This window comes from Hibiscus syriacus, unplaced genomic scaffold (genome assembly GCF_006381635.1).
Source record: "Hibiscus syriacus cultivar Baekdansim isolate YM2019G1 unplaced genomic scaffold, ASM638163v2 tig00002237_pilon, whole genome shotgun sequence".
In the NCBI taxonomy this organism is placed as follows: domain Eukaryota; kingdom Viridiplantae; phylum Streptophyta; class Magnoliopsida; order Malvales; family Malvaceae; genus Hibiscus; species Hibiscus syriacus.
Genome location: NW_024061918.1, coordinates 753,837 through 770,901, shown reverse-complemented (window position 1 = coordinate 770,901; position 17,065 = coordinate 753,837). Strand labels below are relative to the sequence as shown.

At 33.1% G+C, this 17,065-nt stretch overlaps 1 pseudogene; it reads left to right on the top strand.

Annotated features, from left to right (window-relative positions):
• Positions 1-6,479: 6,479 nt before the first annotated feature.
• Positions 6,480-16,086, top strand: LOC120138619 (annotated as a pseudogene).
• Positions 16,087-17,065: the final 979 nt, after the last annotated feature.

Sequence of the window (17,065 nt, the reverse complement as noted above, 5' to 3'; positions counted from 1 at the left end):
TTTGAATTTAAAGGAACTCGTCACCTCATCTTTTTTTTTTTATAAATTTTAGTTCTATTTTGTAATTTAAAAAGGTATTTTTTAATAGACTCGTCACCTCTGCGTGACGAGTCATATTAATGACAATAAAATAATGGCCTACATAGGGCCCACTACTCGGGGACCATTTAAAAATAATATCCGAATACTTGTCACCTCGACGTGACGAGTCCTAGTGCACCGTAGCAATTGTTGTTTAGAAGATTTTCAGCTTTCGTTCTTACGAGAGAGAAAAGAAATATCAATTGATATTTTATTTCTAATGTATGGAAGTTGCTCAAGTAAAGTAATGTCAATTGATATTTTCTATTCTATTAAAAAGTAGTTGGATTAGTCTCATTCAGTATTTGTTTAAACCGACTTATCCTAACTAGCAGAAAACGATTCATCTATTATTAATTTAATACTGCTTTATTTGAAATTAATATATGTTTTCTTATGTTCTCCTTTTCAAATGATAACAATGTTTGAACAACAGAATAGCTCTGTAAAACAGTTCAATCGACTCCCATGTGTTCAGTACTTTGGTAAGTCAAAATGTGCAATTTGTTGTGTCGGAAGTTCTGTGTGATTTCTCCATGGATCCATTTATCAGTGGGTCAATCCGCAGGTTTTGTGTTTTCTCCATTTTTTTTAGGGTTAACTACACGGATGATCATCTATGTTTGAGTTTTGTCCATTTTTTATCACCGGTTTCAAAATACATAAGATATGATCACCTTCGTTTTTTTTGGATAATTCAATTAATTTTATTACCCAACGAATCAAGAACTGCTACAAAAAATAACCAATCACAAAATCGTATGTACACAATACTTACAAGACAAAAGATCGGTTAATCAATACCCCAAGAATTACTTAGGAAAGTATTGATACTATCAGACATATTAATATTTACCCCTCTCAGTTTGATAGAAACAGAATTTTTGATGCAAGCAAAAAGTTCTTCGGCAGTCCTTGTACTTCTTCAAAAAAATCGTCTATTTCGTTTCTCCCATATCACATAGATTTTGGCACACCAAGCAATCTCATAAATTAGCGGCCATTGGACATTCAAAGAATAGGTGAGACCGAGTTTCCATCATTCCATTGGAAAGTATACAATCCCCCGAGGTGATAATTCCCATTCGCAGAAGTCGATCGCGAGTAGGGAGACGATCAATGATAGCCATCCATGCTATGATACTGTGTTTCGGAATATGGTAAGGGTACCAAATCAAGGATTGCCATTTTACTTTATCTCCATTCATTCTAATTTCCACCTAAATATGTTTGATGGTGAGATTGTGATTCATGATAACAGGGAAAGCTTCAGACCGAAGCTTGAGAATTTTATTGAAACTCCAACTGAAATTACGACTTCCTTCAATGTGCCAGAAGTTCTTCTCCTTTAATACGTTAGTGTTGATCCAGGGCAACCCATAACGATCCCTCACCTGCAAGGATGTTTTTGATAAGTTTGATTATGCAAGCTTTATTCCAAGATTTCAAGTTCTTCAATCCTAGACCTCCCTCGGATTTAAGTTGACAAATCTTCTCCCAACTAACTCGCGCGCCTGTAGCAGCCTTGTCGCTTCCTTTCCAGAAAAATCGGGAGCAGAGTTGGTCGATTTTATTGATAACAGCTTGAGGGAGCAAGAGCTGTTTGCACCAAATATTGGAAACGCTGAATAGGACTGCTCGAATTAGTTCCAGACGACCAACAAAGCTTAGCATTTTCCCATACCACAAATTCAGTTTGGATTTAATATTATCAATCAGCTGGTCACAATCTTTTATGGGCAGTTTTCTAGTAATTAGAGGTATACCAAGGTAGCGAACTGGCAAGCATCCAATACTGAAACCAGAAAACTGCTTTATCTTCTCAACAGTTCGGTTCTCAACACCAGCAGTAAAGAAAACGCATTTTGCAGCGTTTAGATGTGCTCACTTTTGTTTTTGTTTATTTAAGATGTGGTCACCACGGGTTAATTGTCGTTAACAGTTAACAAAATAAGTGATGTGATATTTGCATAATCACACATTTGGTCACTGTTATTTACATATTCTCTCAATTTAATCATACATTTAATAAATTAAAATAAATTTAATCCTCCAATCGAATGTTGTCATGTGTCGTGCCGCGTCTCCCCATTCGGTTAAAGGACTAACTTTATTTTAATTTATTTAATTTAATATATTTATTTTCTAACAATTTACTTTGCTTTGTTAAATAAAAATAAATAAAGTTAGTCTTCCAACCGAATGGTGGCACGTGATACCAATGACAGTGGCATCATTCGATTGGAGGATTAAATTTATTTTAATTTATTAAAAGTGTTACTATATTGAGTGAATATGTAAATAACATAGACCAAATGTGTGATTATATTAAAAATTTAACGGTAGTTAACTCCTGATGACAACATCTTAATTAAATACGAACGAAGATGATCATATCTTATGTATTTTATAATCAATGACCAAAAGTGAAAAAAACACAAACATAAGTGATCATCCGTTAAACCAATAGCAAAAGTGAAATACATTTATATACATATTGAAAACTGCAGTAAATCCGTATATACATTTATTATATACGTAACGAATTCCCATAAGAAAGAATGAAATGCAATGAAACAATGCAAGAAAACTGCATATTAATTGAAAACCGCAGGAATCTTCATATGCATATTGAAAACTACAGTAAATCTTGAGTTTATGTAAGTTATAAGTGTCGGAAAAAATTCGATAATTTTAGAGGTTTGAATGAGAAATTTATCCAAACATTGTTGAGAAAAACATGGAATTAGTGACGGATCCAGAATTTTTTTTCAGGATGAGCACATATATATTAATAATATAAAATTTTCGTATAAACAGGTACAAATAAAATTTCAAGTTGTTTACATACAGTAAATGAGCAACTAATATAAAGAAATTTGGATTTCAGTTTGGGTTAGTGCCCTCTCTGGAACTCATTTGCATCCGCTACTACGTGGAATCAATTGTTTGTTTTGTAAATGTACAGACGTGCGTGATGTGGGTAACGCAAATATCCGAATCGATCACATTTACAAACCAACAATTGATTTCACATCTTCTTCAATAAAGTTGAGATCAATTTCTCATTCAATACTTCAAAATTATCCATTTTTTCCGACAATAAGAACTATAAATGCATATAGGGTACCAACAAAAAAGTATAAAGATACATATTGTAAATGTTTCGGATCAAGGCCTGAAACATCTCATGCTTTTCGAAGTTATGCTTAGGATTAAATCAATAACGTAAGAGGTCATGGTCAGATTTATTTATGCCTAGGATTAAAGTTAAACATAAGAAGTTTGAAAAAAAAAACTGAAATTGTTGCTCGACTAGAGTGGGAGGGACGGATGTAAGATTTTATGTTAGGTGGGCTAACTTAAACTTGGGGGTGAAATAAAAGTTGTATCTGTGACAATAATTTGATGTTGGTGATTCATGGATTTTTCTTGTTCCAAATCCTTGAATTCTATCATTTTCTAGGTCCAATTGCAAATTTGAAATTGAACATGAAAATACTTATTTTTAATTAATAAAGCTAGCAACATATAGAATTTCATTTGGGACAAACAATTTTGGTTTGAAAGTATATCAAATTGTTTAAAGATCTTTGAATATTATATTAGCATTAATGGAAGTTTAAGGATTAAGATAGTGATGATCAACAATTTAAGGGTTCAATGAAGAGCAACCCAATCAAAACTGCTTATGCCAACCTCTTGCAAATAGCGGCGTTTGTGCTAAAAATGTCACTACAAATCATAATATATAGCGGCGTTTGTATAAATAACGCCACTAAAAACAATAGCATTAGCGGCGTTTGTGGAAAAAACCACTACATACAATAGAATTAGCGCCGTTTGTGGCAAAAATGTCACTAAATATATGAAATTAGCAGCGTTTGTGAACAAAAATGCCACTATAAATCACAACATAAAGCGGCGTTTGAAAGAACAAACGCCACTATATAACTCGATCTTTTGCGGCATTTAGGTTCACAAACACTGCTACCTTTTGTGGCATTCGTTTTAGCGGTGCTTATTGCGGCACTCTTATTTATTTCATTTTATTTTATTATATGATCTTAATTATGGTGAAGTGGGTTAATATTTAATTAATTACTTACGTCACGTCTATATATGAGATATTATTTATTTATAATATATTTTAGTTATTGATAATATATACACTCTATAGATGTAACTGTTCAAATTCGAATTCTCTAAAAAAAATAACATATTTTTTATCATTCAAACATATAGATATAACTCAAATTTATTTTAGTAAATTAATTATTGAATTGAGTGTAATAATTGATGACAAAAATCAACTTTAATATATATATATATATATATATATAATGGAAACGAATATTTTTCATGAAAACTCTTATGAAATTAGCCATTTTATTTAGCACCCTTTGGTTTTATTTATAGATAAGAACTTAAAAAGTTAAAATCATTATTGGGTTTGCAAATACGTGATTGAGTAATGAGTAACCACAACTTTGTATTTTTTTTACTTGACTTATGAAAGAGTTGGAAAAATATTAATTAATATGACCTTGGGTTGACATATATTAATTATTTAATTAATTAGAAAAAAAACTAAGGGCAAAATATACCAATGGTCTCCGACTATAGGATATTATTTTGTTTCCTCGAACAGTCAAAAGTTACAAAATAATTTTTCACCTATAAGTTATTACTTTTTTTGTACTATAACTATTAAAATTTATAAAATAATCTCATGACTATTTATATGTTTCAAACTTGTCATTTTCCATTAAAAATTTGACGGTCATCTGAGTTGGATATTAGTTTGTTAAATGTGATATGATAAAATCTGATCCCAAAACCTTTTGAGATGTACTATGTGTATCGACTCCTTGTTTACATTTTGCTGTTGAGTCAGTGCTTGAAACATTATATCATCAAGCTAGTGCTTGAAAGCAACCGTAGTGCTAGTATACATTATTAAAATACAATTTTATTATATTTCAGTTAGCATGTTAACTTCAAACTCATATTATTTTTAAAAAATAAAATTTTGACGATAAATTATTGATGAGAATACGAAGGATTTAAAGAATTAATGAGAATAAAGAATTTATTAAGAGTTGTAGTTAAATGATCAAATTGAATAAGTTATAATAAATTACAAAATTAAAAGATTAAATTATAAAAAAAATTATATTTAAAAGAGGAATAAAATTACATAGTTATTCTATGATAATGATTTATTGTTTATACACTCTTTTTAGAATAATAATTTATTTATATTGAAAATTTAGATCTATCATGTGTAATTTGTCATTTGAAGTTATAACTGATAATACACAATAATGGAATATCTAAATTACATTTTGAATTAATTAATTTATGATAATTATAATTATTTTGATTAAACTATTTTATTTATATTATTTAAAAAATTAAAAAAATTGAATTGGAAGAGTCACTCTTGTTTCTGCAATACTTGATCTAAATTAACTGATTAATAGATCAAATATCAATAGTTATAAAGAAATTAAAAAATATTTGATGTTAGAAAGAAACACATCAGGAGTCAAAGAAAAAAAGGTGTTAACAAATAGGTCAGTAGGCATAATAGGACAATATTACTCGAAAATTATTCAAAAAGATAATTATTTACAAAAATAATAGTAATTTGTTGTTATTTATTGATCTAGTACTATTTTTGTCACATAAACTAAAACACATTATGTAAAAGGTGCGCTATATAAGAAGTGCCTTCTACTAATGTGACAGAAGGCACGTTTTACAATAAGTATTTTGTACTGATATAATTAGATTGAATTGAAATGAAATAAAATAAAAGAAAAAGGTCAAAATTATGAAAGAAAATTGTATGGATTTTATCTAAAATAAATAAATGTGTGGGTGTGCATGTGAAAGGCACGTTACACAAACATAAACACAAATCGGATCAGATTAGATCGAGTGACGACAATAATATTCGTACATTAATCTATATTACTTAAATAAGTAAGTTTTCAAATAAAAAAGACATAATAATAAAACTATTCTAACATTTATAGATGTTTAACAATAATTTTATTATTGTTATTTAATGAAATTATATTTTTTTGTTACCATTTAGTTCTAAGGTTTCGTCTTGACTAATCTGAACCGATCCAGATCGTATACCTAACTTTGATAGGTGAGTCTCACAATGAGAATTTTTTACATACACAAAAACTCGAACTTAAAACTTTGTTTAAGCAATATCATTGTTATTTAACAAAGTTATTAACATCCGAACATTCTCATTTTTTTAATAAAAAAAAGGTTTGGTTCAAGCCTAATGAAATCGGGTTATGATGTGGATAGTTAAGCATTAGCCTAAGTAGGAACAAGTCGTGGGTTCGGGTCAAAATAGGTTCAAGTCTCTCCAACTTTCTCGCCCCTCACTTCCTTCCTCGTTTTGCTTATCTTCAGTAAGCAGTTACCGTTAAAAGTTCAATTCCCTTTTCTTCCTAAAAATCTAGAAACCCTAATTTATAATGATTATCTCTTTATCCATATCCGAGTAATTTAGGGTTCTGAGTGGCTACTGTTCGGCGCGATTTGGTGAATTGAAGGCATGGGTCGATCGAGGGCAGTCTCTCGTCCCACTGAAGAGGATCTCAATCAAAGGTCTTACCCTTTTTTGTGTTTTTTTTATTTCATTTGTTTTATGAATTATTCCCTTCAAGGATCATTTTTCTAGTTGAATTGCCCTTCTTTCTTTTATAGATCCAAAAGGAAAAAGACCGGGTCTGGTGTTGTCGACGATGTAGAGCTTGCATCTATTGGTATGAAATTGTTTGGTTCACGGAATATAAGATTATCAGACGAAATATAAGATTACTAGTGGGAATAGGATTACCGGAATGTAATATTACCTAACATATTACTAACATATTACTGGGAATATTATATTACTGTGTTTGATTTGTTTGGCAGTAATGTAAGATTACAGTGTTTGGTTGAAGGAATAAAAGATTACTAGAATGTATATTTTACTAAATTGACACTGTTCTATATTTTTTAACAAGTGAAATTTTAATTATTTAAATAAAAATTATTTATATAAAAATTCATCGATAATATATATTTTTATTATTTAAATATATCATATATTATTTTAATTTTAATTAATATAAAATTTTACATAATTTATTTTAAAAATATATTAAAATTTTATTTCAACATAATTTATATAAAAATATATCATGTTCAATATTAGAGATTTTTAACTTTCACTATAATATAGAATCAATCATAACGATGATTGTGTTAGTAATATTTTCCACACAAAATAGTTGGAGTATCGGTACCTCTAAAGGAATATATATATATATATATATTCATGCTGCAGATGATTTAAGCTAAACCATAACACACCCTTTAACTGAAGAGCCTAAAGCTAATTGTCGTGTCAAAGTAGATTATATTCATTAGATATCTTACTGTTCTAATTTGCAAACAACAATTGCATACCATTATAGAGGTGCAAGTGTTTGTTACAGCAAGTCTACCTGTAACAATGATTGCATTATAGAGGTGCAAATGTTTATTACAGCTACAGAAGCACGCAATCCGAACATCCTTGCTGGGTGAGAGGATAATTCGTCTTACTGAAGGCAGTTATATCAGTTGCGAAGCATTGCTTGTTTGTTGTGAATGCTCTGCCAACTATTCCTTGGCCTCGAAACAGGTGATGCTCGGAGCACGCTTCTAGGAAGCCCGAAAGACCTTCATCAGCCACGAAGCAAGCGGAATCCAAGGTGGAAACGCAACGATAAAAGTTCTCGTCAGAATGTCCGCATCCACTTTTACCTTGATTGAGGCACGGTGCCCATGTTAAAGCCAATGGCAGCTTATATCTCTTGCAGATGGATCTTAGAACCTCTACTATGTCAGGCAATGCAGCTTGATACAACTCGTTACAAGTCTGTGAAACCAGAGAAGTTGCTTTGTCTCAGAAAAGAACGACAAAAATTTTAAACAGTTGGAACTATAGGTTTAAGATGCAATTTATTTAAACCAGAACATGATGATAGAAGAGGGCCTTATAGGTGACAAGTGAGTAACATTAATAAACAAATACATGACCATTGGCTCTAATGAAAGGTTTTTTCTATGTATTTAATTTAATTTTCTAAAAAATTAAAAGTCAATTACTATATATGGCATGCAACAAAGTTGTTATTATGAAAATGAAGAAAAATGAGAAAAACCAGGGACAATTGGTGCATTAAAATACTAAAAATCCATAATGGAAGACTATGAAGTATGACAGCGGCACAACACATCACATACAGCAAGCAATCATAGAATCAGAAAGATGCATAAGCAGACGTAATCTGAATTTAGCAGCTACAAAGATGTCTACGATGCTAAAACGACTCATGAGGTATATTCGAAACTCTCGACCAACAAACTCTCCTGAGTTGTTTAACGGTTAAAGGATCAGAATATCAGATGATAAACGAAGAACATGAAGATTATGAAGGAAAAAGAGGAGACCTCAAGAGCTTTGCAGACGCATTCAAGTTTCGGGTGATAATTGATCTTTTGAGTAGTTGTGACGACCTCAACAACACCCCAACAAGTTCCGTCCCCCCCCCCCGGCTCAAAAACAGAAAGAGCAAGAGATCCACCAACATTGTATTTTTGTACAAAACTAATACGTGGATATTCATCGCTTCTGAAGAAACGAACATCAGGTGTCAACTCAGGTAACTTCCCTAAAAAGACAAAGCCAGATAACTCAACAGATTACTTTGAATCCTGCTCGGCTGAGAAGTTGTAGGATTCGGAGGCATCTCTAAAGATTTCGAGACTCTTGCAATTCGTATTGAGCGAGTAAGGCTGACCTTCGGTCGTAAGTACATGTTTCCCTCATCTTTTTACAGGCACCCAGATTTGTATGAGGACATCCGTATCTTTTGTAGATTCCTTCAAATATCCAATAGCCTGCATTAGTCTCTCTTTCATAGATAACAAAGAATCGGATTCCGCCCTCGGTCCTATCCACCATCTATTCCCCAATTCGGTGCCTTGGACTACAAAACTTCCAGAATGGTCCGGAACCATTGTTTCCACCTCTCCTTGATGCAAACTCTGAGAAGGGTCATTCGGATCCGGACCACTAGATATTGAAGGACCAGGCTGCATAAAGTTGAACCCATCGCTAGTCTCTAACCAGCATCCTTCAAACAAGAGTTCATCCATAAAATCGAAATCCATGGCAGCAGCAGCAGCATCGAAGAAGTTTCCGAATGTAGAATTCGGTGCGAATCCGCCATCGCCTTCCATGTCAAGAAAATGATTTCGGAATTTGCTTCTAAAGCAGAACCTATTATTAGCCTATATTACATTCCAATTGCAAACACTATCATGAACCGAAACAAAGAAGCAGAGTGATGATGAAAAACAAAAAGAGGAATTTCCAGTAAAGATTTATTTTCCCCGTATCCAAACACCCAATCTGCCCCAAACGCAGAAACATCATCAACCAAACCTAAAACAAATTATCCAACATCAGCTTCCACATGCAATAATCACAGGCTTTGAACAAACACTAGATTAAAGAGCAAAACCCCATTACTTAAACACTCTTTACTGCTTACAAATTCCAGATTTTACTATTAATAGAAAAGGAAAACAGACAAATAAAGAAGTAAAAACAAAGAAGGAGATGATAACAACTCACTTTACAAAGAATGTTTGAGGAAAAAACCCAGTTTTGGTTCTATGGTTGTGCACTGTTTGAGTGAAAGTTGCCTTTGTTTTACACCGAAAACAACAAAACACACAGAGAAGCAATTTCAATCACAGTGATTTTATCATCAGTTCTTGATGGTACCTTGGGTTGTGCTTTTTATATAAACTCACATCCTTGCTTGATCGCTTTCATCTTTTTAGGGGGAGCGGCGACGAAGGCGGACGAAAAATCAATCATGGCGGAAATTTCAGAGGATTAATCAGAACGAAGGGAGAAGGCTATTTTAGACAAGGAGGAACAGGAATAAAGAAATACCTGAGAGAATTATTGGGCTCTAAGCTTCTTCTCGTCATCAGCACGGGAAGAAATTCTCGTCTTTAGAAGGGCTCCAAGCAAAAATCATAATACGTCATAAGCAGAAATAAACGTCAAATTAAAGAAGAAGAAGATTTTGTTTCAGCAGGTGGGAGAAGGATATTTTAGGAAGCGGGGAGACAGGAATAAGAAAATACCGAAAGTGACGTTTGATTCGCTGGAATATTTACGAGGAAATTAGAATCTATGAAAGAATTAAAATCTGTCAGGAATTGAAATCCAATTCCATATTATGTAATTATTTTTAAATATATAAAGTAAAATTATATATATTTTTGGGTTGGGTATTTTTCACCTTAAACTCGAACTCAACCCGACCTAAATATCACACTTAAAAAAATCGATCCGACCCGATCAAAATAAAGTTTCACTTGACCCGACTCGAATATATGAATTAGAAACTCGACCCGACCTGAAATAATAAAAAAATATTTTTATTCAATATATAAATAAATTATCAAAAGATTAATGAGGGTAGTATTGTCAAATTTCAATTCCCTCCAACAAGGGAATTAGATTCTATCCATTATTGGATGGAATTCACTTCCGCTCATTTAATAGAAAGTTGAAGTCATGAGATATTCCAATTCCCTTGAAAAACTTGAACTAAACATGAGAAAGTGGTGGAATTGGATTTCAATTCCCCCAATTCCAATGAATTTCAATTCCCCAAATTTCAATTGATTTCATCCAATCAGACGTTACCTAAGGGAAAATGAAAGACTAACATTCTTGGAGAAACAGGAAAAAAAAACACTGTTAGAATTAATTTTTAACTGGTATTTAAGAATGCAGAGAAACAAAATGTGGGTATCTTCAACCGAAAAAAAAAACATTCCCCTATGAATGAAATATTCCGTAAACCAACCTTATTATTTAATATTTCTAAAGCTTGTTTAGTTGCGAGAATAACAGTACAATTTTAAGAATAAAATATTAAAATGTATGGTTTTACTTTGATTATAAAATGCAAAATTTTACTTTTATTATATAGAATGATTAGATTTCCAGCTAGACTATTATATTAACTTATAGCTCCTATTTTTATCAGAAGTAGGTTTACTTTTACTTGATTAGAAAGTTGACTTTATTTGGAAATAAAGGCAATTACAATAAAGGCAATTACAAGAAACCAAGTAGTGGAAGTATGAATTGAACTGAACCCTTAATGGCTGAAAAGTATTATGAAAAAGAAATGCTACAAGTTTAGCAATTCCTTCAAATTCTGAAGTCTTGCGTCCTTTTTTTTAAAGTGATGATGTTTATCGTTTAATTTTGTTCTTCTCCATTGATTCCATTTCTTTCAATAAGGCGTTGGGCAAGTACCAAGTCAAGCAAAAGGGCCAGCTTTATATCACTGTAATTATTGCAACAAGGATCTTTCTGGAATGGTTCGGATTAAGTGTGCAGTTTGTCCAGATTTTGATCTTTGTATTGAATGCTTTTCCGTTGGAGCTGAAATTTCTCCTCACAAGGGCAATCATCCATACAGGGTTATGGTTAGTCACCTTCTTTCCAATTACTTTTTCCTTTAGCAGTTCAAGGTTATATCAAGTAAAATATACTAGAACAGTAGAACTTTTGATAAATGTCAATGAAACACGGTTACTTAAGTTTTAGGCGGGTTAATAACAGGTTTGTTTCCTGTTAAATACCGATGCCATTTTTTGCTGAAGTTCTTACCATAGGTTTCATAATTTTCATTACAACTGCATCCAACACACGCTCTTCTTTCTTCTCAATGCTTGGAAACCTTGTTCACCTATCCTGGAACTTCTCTTTGGCGGGACACAACTTAGTGATTACCATATGTGAATTTGTGTACTAACTGGCATCAAAAGATGTCATTCTTTTCACCATCAACTCTATTTCCTCCATTTATTCTTATGATAGATGACTTCAAACATGGTTTTGCCCCTTTTACTATTGGTTGGAGCATGTATGTTAATCTTGAGGTCGTGGGATCGAGTACCATGGAGCGGAGCGGAGCGTATTTCATAATTTGGAGGTCTCCTACGAAGCTGCTCCTAGAGTTGGGGCAGTCTACTATCTTACCTCTCCTTATCTCATTACATATGGGAACAAGGGACAACCATTTAGAATGCACATGAGGAGATTTTGCTTCTTGAGGTAGGCTTATATGCTAGCTTGTACTTTTAGGGGGTATATTTTGGTTTTTGATTGATTAACAAATCTGGCAACTGCTGCTCATATTCTTCTGTATTCCGTTGGGTTTGATGGTTAAACGATGGATGTCTTATTTTCAGGGGATTGAAATGTATGGATTTGGGAATTGGGCTGAAGTTGCAGAACATGTTGGAACCAAGAGCAAATCACAATGTATCGATCACTATAATTCTATATACATGAACTCTCCTTGTTTTCCTCTACCTGTAAGACTCGTGTTATAATCTTGGCTTTAAAGACACTACCCACATAAGCATGTGCAAATGCAAAAACACGTAAATAAACATAAAATTACGATTTTCTAGTAATAATGATTACATTGCATGGTTATTTTCTTAGGTCTTGTCTCATGTTATGGGAAAGAGCATAGAGGAGCTCCTTGCCATGGCCAAAGGGAATGGTCAAATCAAAAAAGGTTAGGCTAAACTTTTTCAAGTAATTCCTTGTTGCTAAATTGTTGATAGCAAGATGTTTTTTCTGGCTGTTTTCCTTTCCACGTTTATTTTTGTCTAATTGGATCACTTTCTTTTTCTTGGGAATAATAGTAATATGCAAATTGTCAATATTCTTGTCTCTGTCTTACTCGATTTCTGAGGGTCCTAGATTTTGCATGTGCTTTCGTGAAATGAAGTTGCTAGACTAAATGTTTATTTATGTAGAATTCACCACACATGGTGAGCTTTCCCTGAAACAAGAGTCTCCATCCGGTGCAAAAGTCAACTAGTTGTTTTCCCCTTCATATCTTTTTTTTTTTTTGGTCTTGTTTTAGTTTTGGTGATTCCTTTGTAAATCTCCCATAATTATCAGATACGAGGCACCAAGAAAAGAACACCCATATCATTAATCCTCATCTAGCTTAACTGGAGGTATGACATCAGCATATTGGAGACATTTTTTTTATTGAAAGTGGGGCGGCCCCTTTGGTTTTTTGAAAGGCATGATTGTGTGGAAACATTTTCTTATATGAACACAAAATATTCTCTTTTCTACAGTATATATTATATAAACATAACGCATTGTCTTTGGCATCAGAAATAGGGTCCCATATTGATTCAAGCAGTGGTAGCAACACATTCCCTGGTGCTGGCAAAAAGACCAACATGGTCCAAAATAAAGAAGGCATTAAAGTAGAAGGTATGTTCTCTCATATTGCTGTTTATCATGTGCTTGTGACTTCACATTCTTCATGAAATCATTGACTGCCAACACGGAAATGTCAATCAAACAAGTGACAGTAGGCAGTCTGTAAGTATTGTGAAATGATTTATTTTGAAAGAAATGATTTTGACTATAAGCTTCCTAACCATAATTTGTGAAGTAAATAATAATAAATTAATTTTCTCTCTCTAAATTTTGTTTGTGAGTTGAGCTGCCCCTTCTTTTAATTTTGGTGATTAATATGATGTATGTTGTTGGTCATGTTCCAACGATTTGTTAGGCAAGTACATAATACCTTCTTCCTTAAACCCTTGTCCTCAGAACCTCAATCAGACAGGAGCATTGGCGAGAAAAAACATAGGGTTTCCACCGAGGAGGAACCTTCTCTGACTGAGCTGAGTGTCTATAATTCCAAGAGGCAGGAATTTGAGATTGAATATGATAATGACGCGGAGCAGTTATTGGAAGACATGGAATTTAAGGATACCGACACTAAGGCTGAGCGTGAACTGGAGTTGTGTGTACTACATATATACTCAAACAGGCATTTGTCTATGTACAATGAGTATGCAAGTCCCAAAATCTTCTCTCTTGACATGGAAAAGGTCTTATAGGATACTGGCCATCATCATTTTGCAATAAAAGATCTTATAGGAAATATAGTAAGTGGTAGTTCTGAAAGAAAAGATTACATACGCTCTCAAATTCTCAATATGTGAAATGAAGCAACTTCTCTAAATACCTAATCTTGAGTTCGAAAACTACTTGAAGCTCCTCTAAGGTGTTAAGAATAAGACCCAAAGTCCAGAGCATGCCCCTATCAAATATCAGGACAGAACTTTTCATAATATCATGATAATTTGGACTTGATTGCAGAATCTGTCTCCACATTAAATCTTGAGTGCGAACTGTTTGGAGATTTTTAGTGCATTCAAGCTGAATGATTTCTGCTTGCATTCTTTCATTTATACAGTTCTATGTTTTGAGCTGTGTGTCTTGCGTGGTTGCTTTTGTATTGTCATTTCACTTTACTAGTAGTTTTATCTTTGGTTATAACTGGTGGGAAAGATGAAATTGGCATGTAGCATACTGTTGGCTAGCATATCATGCCGCATATTGCAAATTATGTTGGATTTTGTATTGTTAGTTTTGTATCAGATTTGAGTGTTTAGATTTATGGTACAGTGATTTATTGACAGGCTTGATGAGAGGAAGCGCAGGAAGGATTTTATCCTGGAAAGAAATTTACTTTACCCCGATCCGTTCGAGAGAAACCTCGCACCCGAGGAGAGGGAAATATATCAGCGTTACAAGGTGTTTATGCGCTTCCACTCAAAAGAAGAGCATCAAGAGTTGCTTAAGAATGTCATAGAGGAACATCGGAATGTCAAAAGAATACAAGAACTTCAGGTTAAATGCATGCTTTGTGCTGACTTTGTATACTTTCATGCACTCTATGAACTAGTATAGATTCCCACAAAGTTAAAATCACGTTTCCGTTGAGATTGAAGTTTGATTACATTTTTAACTGCATTCAGAAGTGCTGGAGCCTGATATTAGAAATTAGAAACTATATGCTTTAGACTTGGTTCAGGCTTTCATCTTTTAATCAAATTGTTGTCTTTCTTCATTTCCCAATGGTTCAAAATTCCACCTTGATTACTATTCCTTGGGACTGAACCTCCAAATACATCTATTTAAACATTAACTTTTTTTTAAAACCATTCACGTAAATCTTATGTGCAGGAAGCTCGAGCTGCTGGTTGCCGAACCACTGCTGAAGCCAATAAATTTATTGAACAGAAGAGAAAAAAGGAAAATGAAAAAAATGCCCAGATTCTCAAGGAAAGTGTACAAGCTGGTCCTAGTGGCAAAGTGTTACTGCATGGAAGTCCAAGAGGTATCGTGAGGGTATCCACTGGTTTACAACCTTTCGGTAACGAACCATCAACTGTCATGGGACAAACTACATTAAGCACTCTGGATGATTGGGATATCACCGGATTCGTAGGAGACGATTTGTTGTTGGATACTGTAAGGATGCCCTACCTACCTTCTTCTACAATGCATAGACATACCGTTATAAAGTTTAAGTAATTAACGGCCAACTTTATGGATACATGTGAAACATAAAGTAGCATCAAGTTTATCTGGAAACTATTTGTGTGTAGACCATCTCGAATATCATTTTGGATTTGAGTCTCTTATCATGCTATCATGTGCAGGAGAAACAGCTGTGCAGTGAGATCAGAATACTGCCTTTGCATTATCTGTCAATGTTGCAGACCTTATCAATGGAGATTATGAAGGGAAATATTAGCAAGAAATCTGATGCTCACAGCCTGTTCAAAGTTGAAGCAAGCAAGGTGAAAAGAGTGTATGATATGTTGGTGAAAAAGGGGATTGTTCAAAATGCAGCACCTCCAGTTTTGTAGATTGAAATTGTATATATCTATTCAGATAGGTAAAAAAGATGAGTTATTTTGTTCATTCATAATACAATTTATCATTAGCAACAAAACTCGCAGAATTCTCTCTAACTCTTCTGTATGAAAAAGAAAAAAAAATGTTATCCCTTGTTTTACCTGTAAAATTATAAATCCTTGTCAGTTTTCCTTACCCGAAAAGGGATAAAAAGTGGGTTTCCACTCCGATTTGATTGTCAAAGATAGATTTGTGACTTGCATGTTCATTCATTTTTTTATTCATATATTTAGGTTAGACATTATTTCAAACTTAGATTCAAAAATTCCATTTGATTAATTTAAAATGTTAGGAACTTAATTGCGTTCAACCTGAATTTGAACATGATTCCATGAAATTAAAATAATTCAAACTCAACATTCGAAATGACTTGACATAGACAAATGGACGTCCTAGCATTTTTTTTTCATTAATCTAATGTAAGTATAAGGTAGTATCTGTTCAATGATAATTCTCAACCTTTTGACTACTATGACCACTTATCTGTAGACGGATTTTCTTTTGATCGTTGATCTTTTAATTTTGTCAATCAGACCACTTTATTGACAATATTTAAACAGTTAAGTGGTCAAATTGACAAAATTGAAAGATTGGTGATCAAAATAAAATATACCCATAGCTTAGTGGTCATGGGTATGATTGACCCTAAAGGGTAATCAAATTGAGACAACTAACTTTAAAGCTCATACCCAATACATCTTGTCCTTTCTAAGAATATCACTAATCCTCCTTAAGTCAGCTTTTGGTAAAAAGAAATGCACAATATATGATAATCAAAATCCATAAGATGAAAACATAAAAAGTTTATATTTATGATCAAATTGAATCTGAATAGATCAACTTTGGGTTCATTTTCAAGTCCGTTACTTGTATGTGTGACTGTTTCCATATAATGTTAGTTTGATCTTCTTATCCGAGTCTACTGTCTGGGTTTGTTTGATTTCGTTAAATGCATAAATAATCACAAAGAATGCCTAGTTGAAGCCAGGAACGGTGTCTGTCCAGTAGTTTAGGTTCCTAATCTTAAGCCACTTCATGTCATGGTTTTATTATTCTCTGTCA